The sequence below is a fragment of the Gigantopelta aegis genome, chromosome 1 (assembly GCF_016097555.1).
Source record: "Gigantopelta aegis isolate Gae_Host chromosome 1, Gae_host_genome, whole genome shotgun sequence".
In the NCBI taxonomy this organism is placed as follows: Eukaryota; Metazoa; Mollusca; class Gastropoda; order Neomphalida; family Peltospiridae; genus Gigantopelta; species Gigantopelta aegis.
Window position 1 is genome coordinate 13,701,448 of NC_054699.1, and position 12,396 is coordinate 13,713,843.

Here is a 12,396-nt window from a genome sequence, read left to right on the forward strand (position 1 = left end):
CGTACAGTACTTCGTATGTATTCCTCCTGTTCCAGATGGTTCGGTAATATGGATCAATCAAATACATGTACTTATTTACCGCCTATATACATTTTTGCTGTGAATATAGCCAGCCCTCGTTAGTGGAGGCTATAGACACGGCCTTCGTATATATAGTCACATCGTATATAAACACCGTCTAGTTCAGAGTATTCTTTAAAAATGTAACAATTCCTATCCCAAGTCAGCTGTTATGGCATATTTTGTATAATAATGAATTTGACAAGGTGGAAAATGACGGTGTTTGAAAAGGGGGGTTCCAATACATAGGATTTTGAAACGGGGGGTTCCAAAATAGATTGCAGAGATATTGGGCATATATTTCTATGTTGAGTAAATATAATAATGTCAGATATCAATGTCAGATATATTAAATTATAAAAAAAAGCGATTTCGGGGGGGGGGGGGGGTTGGGTCGAACCCATCGAACCCCCCCCCCATGTTAGTTGTAACCGGAGGCACTCTTATATTTACGTCCAACTTTACACGTAACTTACGTTTTTGTTGTTTCGCGAATAGCTCTTTAGTCGTAGATTTACGTTTACGTGTAAAACTAGGCTTATGATGTTTTGTGAATATGGGTCCTGACCTCGCGTGAGGCCTGGTAAACGTATTTAATTTATTGACCAGTTGTATTATACATTTTTTCTTTTTCGTAAGAAAAGCGTCCATCGTTTGGCAGCTCTAGGATGCACGTTTGTTTTACTTCGCTCTCTTTGCTCAGGTCGTCCCATGATAGTCGTAGTTTTAAGTCGACAAAATAGCGCGCCACAATTACTTACATGATAGACTGGTTGTCAATTGAATATACCCATAATCACTCCTTGTAATATCATTCGTGTAACACATGTACCATTTTAATTTTAAGGCCAAAAAATATTTACGGAAATTTCCGAACGCTGAAATTAATATTTGAGCTTCTACAGAGACGAGCCAAATAATATCAGAGTGCTGGCTACCAATAATGGTTGCAAATAAACTAGCATTTAGGGTAAACGTTAAAATACTTATAATAGGAAATAAAAAACATTATACGTTTTTGGGCAGAACTCCAATTCTCGCGGGGGCGGGGGGGGGGGGGGGGGCGGGTGCGTGTGCGTGTGTGTTCTCTACATGTCTAAGTGTCGGTATGTAAAATAAACCATTTACGTATTTAAAATGCGGTGTTTCAATATATTGTTTTTTCTATTTTGTTTAAAGTTGTGGTAGTGGTTTTAGTACAGCACCGGCAGCAGCTGCAGCCGCATATTTTCTAATTCAGTCACACGACAAACTACTCTTGTGGTTGAAATCACAGCGGAATGTTTCATTCATTCTGACTAATGTATTTGCAACACTTACACTTGTTCCTTTGGTATATTTTTACTCTTTTAAGCTGGTACATTCTACCCAAGTCAACTTCCCAGAATCGCGGATCGCCTTGTGAGCAAGTGCAGTGGAAAGGAGGACGATCAACCAAATCTGTTCGAGTGTCGCCGTCCACAGCTAACCAAGCTTCGCCTTCAAAAATAGGACAAGTTGCCGACTGCTGAGCTGTTCCGTTTAGAGCCACGTTTTCTGAATATGTATAAAATACAGTGTTATTGCAATTACACGAAACTATTTACATGCTGCTAGCAAATCATGAATAATTTATTTATATGTGGTCGCGATGTGACAGTGTATTAAACAAATCTATGAAGTTGTGGGTTTCATAAGAGGAATAACAGTTTAAAAGTGCGTTGTGTTTAATGACACCACTAGATCACATTGATTTATTATTCTAAACTTATAGCGAGTGTGTTCTGTAATGTGAATGGTTAATTACATTCTCTTTCCGGGATCAAATAAAAATAACACCCGGGAAGCTAATGACGTCATTAAAAGTGACGTATTTAGCAACAGGAACAGGCTATGTTGACGGTTCATGGGTCTGCAGTTAGATTGTAGCCAGGTACTTTTTGTTCAAGAAATAATATACAGTTAGTTCCGTAGAAAAACAATTCTGTTTACAATGGATATAACCATATGGAGTTTTTGTGGGTGTTACTGTCTATTTGATACCCGCAAATATTTCATTTGTAACCTCAGGCTAACGCCTTCGGTCAAAAATGACATTTGCAGGATCAAACAGACAATAACACGCGCAAATCTAAAACCTCCATATGGTTATTTCCTAAATCATCGGTGTCAAACATTGGTTAATTTTGACATACATTCTTCGACAGGAAACCCGCTACATGTGTTCCATTAGTAAGTAGCAAGGGATCTGACATGTGCACCATCCCACGGACAGGATACCACATACAACGGCCTTTGATATACCAGTCGTGGTGAAGTGGCTGGAACGAGAAATAGCCCAATGGGCCCGCCGGCGGGGAAGAAAGAAATACTTCATTGAACAAATCACTCAACATATGTTTATATACGACTGTGTGGCATCGGCCATGTGGCAAAGACCACACATATAATGAGATAGGAAACCCATTACCGCCACTCCACTTTTTATTAGCAATAAAGGATTGTTATATGCACCATCCCACAGACAAGATAGTGCATACCACGGCTTTTGTTACACCAATTGTTGTGCATAAAACTGCGAAAAGAAATAGGCCAGTGGGCCCTTCGGCGGGGATCGATCCTAAGCTGATCACCATTGACTGCGAAAAGAAAAGAGGTTAATGAGCGCTCCGGTGGGGATCGATCCTAGACTGATCACGCATCAAACGAGTGCTTCACCATTGAGATATGTCAAACTACTTATAAGAGAAGAAAGAGAAAATCTTGGAAGCAAAATCACATCTGATCCATGGCATTATGGAAATTTAGTTCTCAAAAATAAAAGTTTAAAAATTAGTCTATCCGTTACCATTTTGACAAAAACGTCCGTAATAGCCATTTTCACACGCGGTACACTCGTACTCATCGATATTTCCTGTACATTCTTCAGCACAGTGACACTGATATCTTCCTGAAATTGAACGAGAAAACAGAAGCATTATATAACATATAAGTTAATTATCTTCATTAGTGTTTTTGTAACAACACCACAAAGAGTTAAGTTCTACCAATAGTCTACCCGTATCGGATGCTTTAAGGAAGTTTTCTCAATTCCTTTCTCTTCAGCTTGTAGGGTAGCCGGGGAACTAGTGGACATAGTCACTTAAATATACTGTCTGTTTTAGTAGAACTGTGCTCCTTTACACAACAAGCACAATTTGTGATTTGTTGATGGGGAACCTGTATCTAGAATTAGTGATTTTACTAAAAAAAGGACAGGCATACACACAAACAGAAGGATTGAGAGAGAGAGAGAGAGAGAGAGAGAGAGAGAGAGAGAGAGAGAGAGAGAGAGAGAGAGAGAGAGAGACAAAACAAAAGAAATATATATATATATATATATATATATATATATATATGTGTGTGTGTGTGTGTGTGTGTGTGGTGTGTGTGTGTGTGTGTGTGTGTGTGTGTGTGTGTGTGCGCGCGCACAAAGAAAACCAGAGCTCCCACATCATGGCCATATGATTTAGCGTGCACATTCAGAGCAAGTTGTTGTTGCGCACGCCTGTCATGGGCGAGGTGTCGACTTCCACCGGCTCTCCGTCCGGGACAGGAATGGGTTTGGAGGAGGAGAGGGGGTTTGGTTCAGAGCTTCTATCCAATTAATGTTCAAACACGCTGTCCTGAGCACACGCCTCAGCTATCTGGACTGTCTGTCGAGGACAGTGAGTTAGTGGTTAGTGAGTGAGAAGAGGGTGTGGTGGTCTTACACCTACCCACTGAGTCGTTAAAACTCGCTCTGGGTGGGAACTGGTACCGGTTTGTACCTACCAGCCTTATGTCCAATGGCTTAACCACGACACCACCGAGGCCGGTCGCTCCCACATAAAAACAACTTTATTTATGACGTGCCATGCAGAACCTTTCTCCCAACACGAACGCGACTTGTCTTGCTGTATTTACTTAATAAACAACTTAGAACACGTCAATTTATTGTATGACAGGTTGACCGCTGCAATCTCAAGCTATTTATTATGAGGATAAATAGCATTCTACTGATCGTTTCTTGGTATCTCAGTCAATCTCATTAGGGAACAATACGATCAACACTGATATTGGCTAGTGAAGATTCATGTGTGTGAATCTGCCTTCCAAAATATTACATATAAATATTCAATAAAGGAGGGATCCTTAAGCGTACGAGACAGGAGGATAGAGGGACCAACTGCCACCAACCCCCCCCCCCCCCCCCCCCCAGAACTGGTCAAATCTTCAAATTAGGGCAAAAAATATAGATACTCAGGAAAAATAAGCGTGCCTGAAACCTTTTCACCATGTATGCCCATCATTTTACCACAATATTTATTGTTATCCACGAAAACTATATAATAACAGTTTTTCAGTAGCGCTAATAGGAATACATATTGTTATCCGGATTCGGACATTTTCATTCGCTTAATAATCAACCTGCCCCCACCCTCCCATTTGTTTTGTTTAACGACAACACTAGAGCACAATGAATTTCATTAACCATCGGCTAATGGATGTCGAACATTTTGTAATATAGTCTTAGAGAGGAAACCGATACATTTCTTCCATTAGTAGCAAGGAATCTTAAGAAAAAACGTTTAAAGTTTGTTTCGCTTAATGACACCACTAGATCACATTGATCATCGGCTACTGGATTGCAAACGTTGGGTAATTCTGACAGATTTTCCATGCACCATTCCACAGACAGGGCAGCAGATATCACAGCTATTCAATGTCGAACATTTGGAAATTCTGACATGTAGTTAGTCTTAGAGGAATGAGGAAGGAAATGTTTTATTTAACGACGCACTCAACACATTTTATTTTCGGTTATATGGCGTCGAACATATGGTTACAGACTACACAGCTATTGAGAGAGGAAACCACTTCATGGGCTATCTTTAAAAACAACTTAAACGTTTGTTTTGCTTAAATTTAATGACTCCACTACAGCACATTATTTTGTTAATCATCGGCTAATGGATTTTAAGCATTTGGTGATTCTGACATCTTTTGCATGCACCATCCGACAAACTGGATAGCACAAACCAAGGTCTTTGATATACCAGTTGTGGTGCACTGGCTGGAACGAGAAATAGCCCAATGGGCCCACCGACAGGAGTCGATCCTAAAACGAACGGGCTTTAGGCGAGCGCTTTACCACTGGGCAAAATCCCACCCATGCTGGCCAAAATAGTTCATTAACGTCCCGGGGATGTACGAAACGGACTGATATATGAAGGGAGGGGGAGGGAGTGCATCTTGAAAGAACAACGTTAGAACTCATTTTGTAGACTCGTAAAAAACCTAGATGACATGGCTGCAAGAGATCAGCAACACATAAACGAACTATTGATCTGTCAGGTTGTATTCTGTCCGTATAATAATAATAATAATAATAATAATAATAAAAATAATAATAATAATAATAATAATAATATGATGATGATGATGATGATTATGGTGATACTAATATTACTACTACTACTATTATTAATGATGATGATGATGATAATTATATTAATAGTGATAACGTGATAATGATAAATATTATTATGCAAAACAGTAATGCAATTTAATGTAATGTGATGTAATAAGTTAACTTAGTTTGCCATTATTAAATAGGAATAGAATACATCATTATTTTGTTTAAATAATCTGCGAAATTAATAATAATAATAATAATAATAATAATAATTAGTAGTAGTAGTAGTAGTAGTAGTAGTAGTAGTAGTAGTAGTAGTAGTAGTAGTAGTAGTTGTTGTTGTTGTTGTTGTTGTTGTTGTTGTTGTTGTTGTTGTAGTAGTAGTAGTCATGGGCGTATGGGGACTCTTTGATTTAGGGGGGGGGGGGGGGCTGGAGGGGTTGATACGCCCATGGTAGTAGTAGCAATAGTAGTAGTAGTAGTAGTAGTATACACTTCGCACATTATTTAGACAAAATAATTATGGACGTTGTATTAACAGTTCTATTCCTATTGATGTTTATATATAAAAAAAACACCCTCAAATATATATACGACTTACCTTGCGATTCTCGAAAAGATTGTATGAAATGTATAATAATAAAGAAACAAATACATTTTGTGACTTGTAGTTTCGCCATATTAGTTACGGATCCCTATTGCAAAGTATTGACCGGGAAGTAATATTCCTTATCAGCACAAGCGGTGGCAAAATATTCCTATTGGATTGATATTAGTCAGGTATTATTAGAGGTCAGAGGTCAGGTCAGAGTGTTTAATGTGCACATTCAGAACAATATGTTGCAGCGCACGCTTATCCTAGGCACAGGTGCCGGCTTCGGCCGACTCCTGCGTCCAGGAGAGGAAAAGGGTGGGGAGGGGTGGAGGGGGGGGGGGGGGGGGAACCGCCTGCACTGGCAGGTGCAAGGGAGCACCAGCAGTCCGACCGGAGCCGGTAACAGGCGGGGGTCGTATGGTGTTATAGAATTTGAAAAGTCTCGTAGGATTAAGCCAAAGAGAATTAGTGCACATTTTTTTAGTAGGAATTTAGGCGCAGTTTTGAACTGTCCACCAAAAAATAAAGAAGGGAGCTACCTACTGAGAGTAGCTCTTTAAGGGAACCTAGATGGCGTTGAGTTGTCTCTCTAGGTTGTCCATAGGGGCCCTTACAAGGGCCTGAACTGTTCAGCTCGTGGCATGACAACCCATATCATTACGGACATGGCTAAAATAGCATTTAGAATGTTCATTATTTGTAACTGGGAGTTGGGGTGGCGGTTAAAGTTTCCTTTGTTTAGTCTTGATCGATCGGATTTAAACTTTGTTCTTCTCAGTCGTCCATTTTCAAAGTCGTTTGAAAGTGAGGTCAAGCATTCACTGTTTATCTGTGCCAAGTAAATACACTACTATTAGTTTGTAAACATACTTGTTAAGGGCAGTTTCACGAGAAAGGTTGCACTGGTCGTTGATTGGATAAAATTTTCATAACTTTAAAATTTAAAGCTCTATTCTACGTACCTGTGTGGATGGTATTGCAACCTACAAACCAAATTGTATTGCAATAACTTGATTTTTCATCAAGTAGTGAATATTTATATATCAAAATAACACATTTACGAGTCTCATTTGCATTTATGCGTTATTCCATTACTATTTTAATAATAATGTAATGTGAAATAGATACTTTTATTTTTATTTATTTGAATACTAGACTATTGATAAAAAAAAATGTATCAACCATATCAAAACTGGATGTTGTGTTATAAGTTTACAGTATTTTAAAGAACTAACCCTGTTTTCCGTTAAATTTGTTTCGAAGATGTCCGACACCCAATAGCCGATGTATTTTTCGTGCTGGCGTGTCGTTAAACATTCATTCATTCTTTGAAGATGTCCTGTTATGAGCATTGACCTATAAATAATTCAAATAACATTTTACAACAATTATTTTTGTATTACTATAATCACAATAGACACCTACAGTTGTGACAAGAACAAAAATCGATGTAACTTTGTTATTTACTTTGAGATATTTATTGTAACATAGAGCCTAAAAATGTCCGTTAAAAAATGTCCCCTCCTAAACATGGGTCAAATAAATATATACAGGCAGGTTACAAAACTTTAATCATATAGTACATGCATAATAGCCTACAAAACTAATTTGTATAATTATTGTGTTTGTGTGGATTGTAGTTCTGTAAATATACAATATTTCGCATGTTAAACAAAATGTCCCCTCCTAAACACAATTTTAACATGTATATTTAAACATCTTTTTGCAAAGTGCTTTCATTACATTATTAATATTTTTTACTTGAATGGATACAAAATACAATTCTATACCAATTTCATAATATATATGAAGTTTGTTTGATAGATGTTTTGTAAAATGGTTGTGATATATGATGCATTATTGAGATAATTAAAAAAACAACCCAAAACCCAACATGCTTATATGTATGAATTAAATTCATTTAAAATTAACTATTAATTCACTGATGCAGTGGTAATTTTATGTCACAATGTTCAAGTTCCGGAAAGGACATTTTACAACATGTTAAAGCTGAGCAGATTTGATATTGACATGTCTGGGTGTTGCTATGTACATGTGACTTGTATGGAAGTCTGAGACATTTGTTGACAATCTGCAGGTGTTAGTGGGTTTGACTGAGAGATGTCAGCTTTGTGTATTATTCTGTCACTTGGAAAGTTGTGCAGTGATCAATCTTGGTTCTTTATTCTGCCATGCGTATAAATACAGTCAAACTGTGTTAAACATTCACCATAAGGAGGACATGTATCAACTTGGCCTTTTAACACAGGTGGTTGTTTAATACAGGTGGCTGCTTAATGCAGGTCAGTTTATATTATTACAGAATCTGATGTTTTTTTTAAGAATACTGTTTACTATGACGAGGGTTATTACATTGGACGAATAACCAATACAAAATCAGGGCTTCTAGAATTTTTATAAAATCCACTAGCAATGGGATCAGTGATTTTTAAAAATGTATTAGCCACAATAAAAAAAATCACTAGCCCTACTTTACTTTAAGTTAATATAATTTTACTAAATACTAGTAATAATCGGATATAACACATAAGAGGGAGATAGAGCTCAAAAACACTAACATTGGGAGATGGGGTGGGGGCAGGATATTCATATTTACTAAATAGACTTAACTGCAACATTTGACCAGAAATAATTCACTAGCCGTCGGGCATGGCAATAGTAGTTATTTACTAGCCCAACATTGAATATCACTAGCCATGGGAGTGGGACTCCCATAACCTAGAAGCCCTGACAATGCAAGTTTAAAGTGCTTGAAGGTGATCATATTTGTATGAAATTCCTTCATGAGTGTAAAGTGACATCAACATTTAAATGGCCACGGACAAGGTCCTCTCAGACTGTCGGAGTGGAGTGCTTAGAAAGTTGTTTCATCTGTCTTGGATCTTTAACGGTTGAAGGATATGAGCCTTTTATTCTGCCACAGTTGCAGGACGTAAAAATAAAGTCCCCTCCTAAACGAAATTGCCATTTTCACACTGCATTGTTTGAAATCTTATATTACTGCTAATACTAATACAATCAACATTATTTTTAACTAGTATTCTAAAAAACATATTGAAATTTCTTTTCTAATTCAGTTATAGACATTCTGTTTGAAAATTAGTATTTAATGGTTTCTGTTTAACTAAAATCAGTTTTAAATAGAAGAATATTGCTAAAATATTACCAAAACTCAGCATAAAACTTATTAATGAAAACATAGTTACTCTTAACAGTTTCCTATTTAAAACACACCTCAGTTTATCTTTAGAAATGTATCACATAAAAGCTTATGATTATGCTGTACCTATGTGTCCTCATATTTTTATGCTGTGCATGTAATCATATCACTGATTATTTTATAAACCGTAACAGCTGTAGGTCCAATTTTTTAATAAAACATTTCATTAGTAGTATTGCTTTTTAAAAATGTTTTTTTTTTATAGAATGCTGCAAAGTTCATTTTTGGGTCCCAGTGAGACTCGTTATGCAACCTTTCCCGTGAAACTGCCCTTAACAGATTTACAACGTCAAGAAATGGAACTGCAATTTTCAGCAAAAATGACGGTTGCTAATAAAAATATTAGTTAAATCTCTTAAATGGTACGTGACTGCACATTTTCGTGCAGGTAGATTAGATGCGAGGTACCACACTTGCTATTGCTGTACTTCTTAGGTGTGCTGATACACTGCTTATATCAGTTTTATTAGTAAACATTAACATTATCGGCAATAGGGATTGCTTTGGTCTGTTAGAACCTGCACGGGGAAGGTGTAAAACCACAAAAACGTGTTTGTTTCTCTCTCTCTCTCTCTCTCTCTCTCTCTCTCTCTCTCTCTCTCTCTCTCTCTCTCTCTCTCTCTCTCTCTCTCCCTCTCCCTCTCCCTCTCCCTCTCTCTCTCTCTCTCTCTCTCTCTCTCTCTCTCTCTCTCTCTCTCTCTCTCTCTCTTCCTCTCTCTCTCTCTCTCTCTCTCTCTCTCTCTCTCTCTCTCTCTCTCTCTCTCTCTCTCTCTCTCTAACCACTAATAGCCACTGTGTCGGTGTATATACAGGGAACGATGTTTACACATACAGGGCAACATGTTTGAACTTCCACTGAATAAAAGTAATAAAATACAATTAGAATGAACGAATAACGAATGAATGTGAATGGATAAATGAATGAATGGGAGTAAATTAATGCATAAATTACTGAATCAATGAACGAAATAACGAACTAATTAATGAATAAATCAATGAATGAATGATGGAGCGACACATGTAGAACATATTTGCTATACATCACATGATAACCCGCTCCAAATGTTTGTAATATCAATAATAGTCTACAATGTTATAGAAATGGCGTTATTGTTACACATGGTCTAGAGTGTTATAGAGGAAGCGTTATTGTGATACATTATCTAGGGTGTTATAGAAAAATAGTTACTGCTAGACATGGTCTAGATATTTATAGAAGCTATTGTTACACATGGTCTAGAGTGTTATAGAAGAAATGTTTTTGTTACACGTGGTCTAGAGTGTTGTAGAAGAAGTGTTATTGTTACAAATGGTATAGAATGTTACAGAAAAAGTGTTATTCTAACACATGGCATAGAGGGTTATAGAACAAGCGTTATTGTTAGACGTTATCAAGAGTGATATAGAAACATAGCTACTCCTGGAGTATTATAGAAGAAACGTTATTGATACACATGGTCAAACGTGTTACCAAATAAGCTTTGTTACACATGGTCTGTTTTGTTGTTAAGGACGTGTTATTGTTACACATGGTCTAGAGTGTTGCAGAATAATAATTATTGTCGCACATGGTCTAGAGCGTTATAATAATAATTAGTGTCACGCATGGTCAAGTGTTATAAAAGAAGCGTTATTGTTACTCATGGACTAGGGTGTTACAGAATAAGGGTTAGTGTTATACATGGTATTGAGTGTTATAGAAAAATAGTTACTGCTAAACATGGTCTAGAATTTTATAGAAGAAATGCTATTGTTGCACATGGTCAAAAGTGATACAGAAGAATAGTTATTGTTACACATGTTTAAAAGTGTTGTGGAAGAAAGGCTATTGGTACACATGGTCTAGAGTGTTGCAGAAGAATAGTTATTGGTACTCATGGTCTAGAGTGTTATATACAACAGTATTATTGTTACACATGCTCTAACATGTTGTAGAAGAAGGGTTAATATAACACGTGGTCTATAATTTTATATGCAGGATGTTGCTAGACATGACAATATCTAGAATTGTAAAACGTGGATTCTTTTTGCTATTACTTTGGTTTGACATTTATTTGAATAATCGATTACGTAATCATGTGACGCGCAGGGGTCTTAGAGAGGAAACCTGCTACAGTGTTCCATTAGAAAGAAAGAAAGAAGTCTTTTATTTAACAACGCACTCAACACATTTTATTTACGGTTATATGGCGTCAGACATATGGTTAAGAACCACACAGATTTTGAGAGGAAACCCGCTGTCGCCATTACATGGGCTACTCTTCCGATTAGCAGCAAGGGATCTTTTATTTGCGCTTCCCACAGGCAGGATAGCACAAACCATGGCCTTTTTTGAACCAGTTATGGATCACTGGTCGGTGCAAGTGGTTTACACCTACCCATTGAGCCTTGCGGAGCACTCACTCAGGGTTTGGAGTCTGTATCTGGATTAAAAAATCCCATGCCTCGACTGGGATCCGAACCCAGTACCTACCAGCCTGTAGACCGATAGCCTGCCACGACGCCACCGAGGCCGGTGTGTTCCATTAGTGTCACGGATCTTTTTGTATGCACCATCCAATAGACTGGATAGCACAAACCGCGGCCTTTGATGTACCAGTCGTGGCGCACTGGCTGCGACAAGAAATAGCCAAATGGGCCCACCGACGGGGATCAATCCTAGACCAACCGCACATCAGGCGGACGCTTTACCACAGGGATGCATCCCGCCTTAATTGCTGGCATCTTCCGACGACAATAATACAAGGACTGTGTGTGTCGCACGCACATAAATCTATCTTCATATCAAACTATTTAATAAAGAAATTGGTTCGATGGTATATTCACGTTACACAAACAAAAGTTGCATTTATTCTACAAAAACGTCTATACTGCAATGTTTAGAAATAATGTTTTAATATAAAATTTAACTACAGAGACACACAGGCGTAAAATGCAGTGAATACAGAATAATAGGTGTGGTTCCGATTACCTATAAAACAACGAGCGACCATAACGTTCTTAAAGAAAATCATACAAAAAATGCTGATTAACTGAATACAAATTGATATCTCAATAAGCGGATTTTTTCTGTTCTTAGTTTGT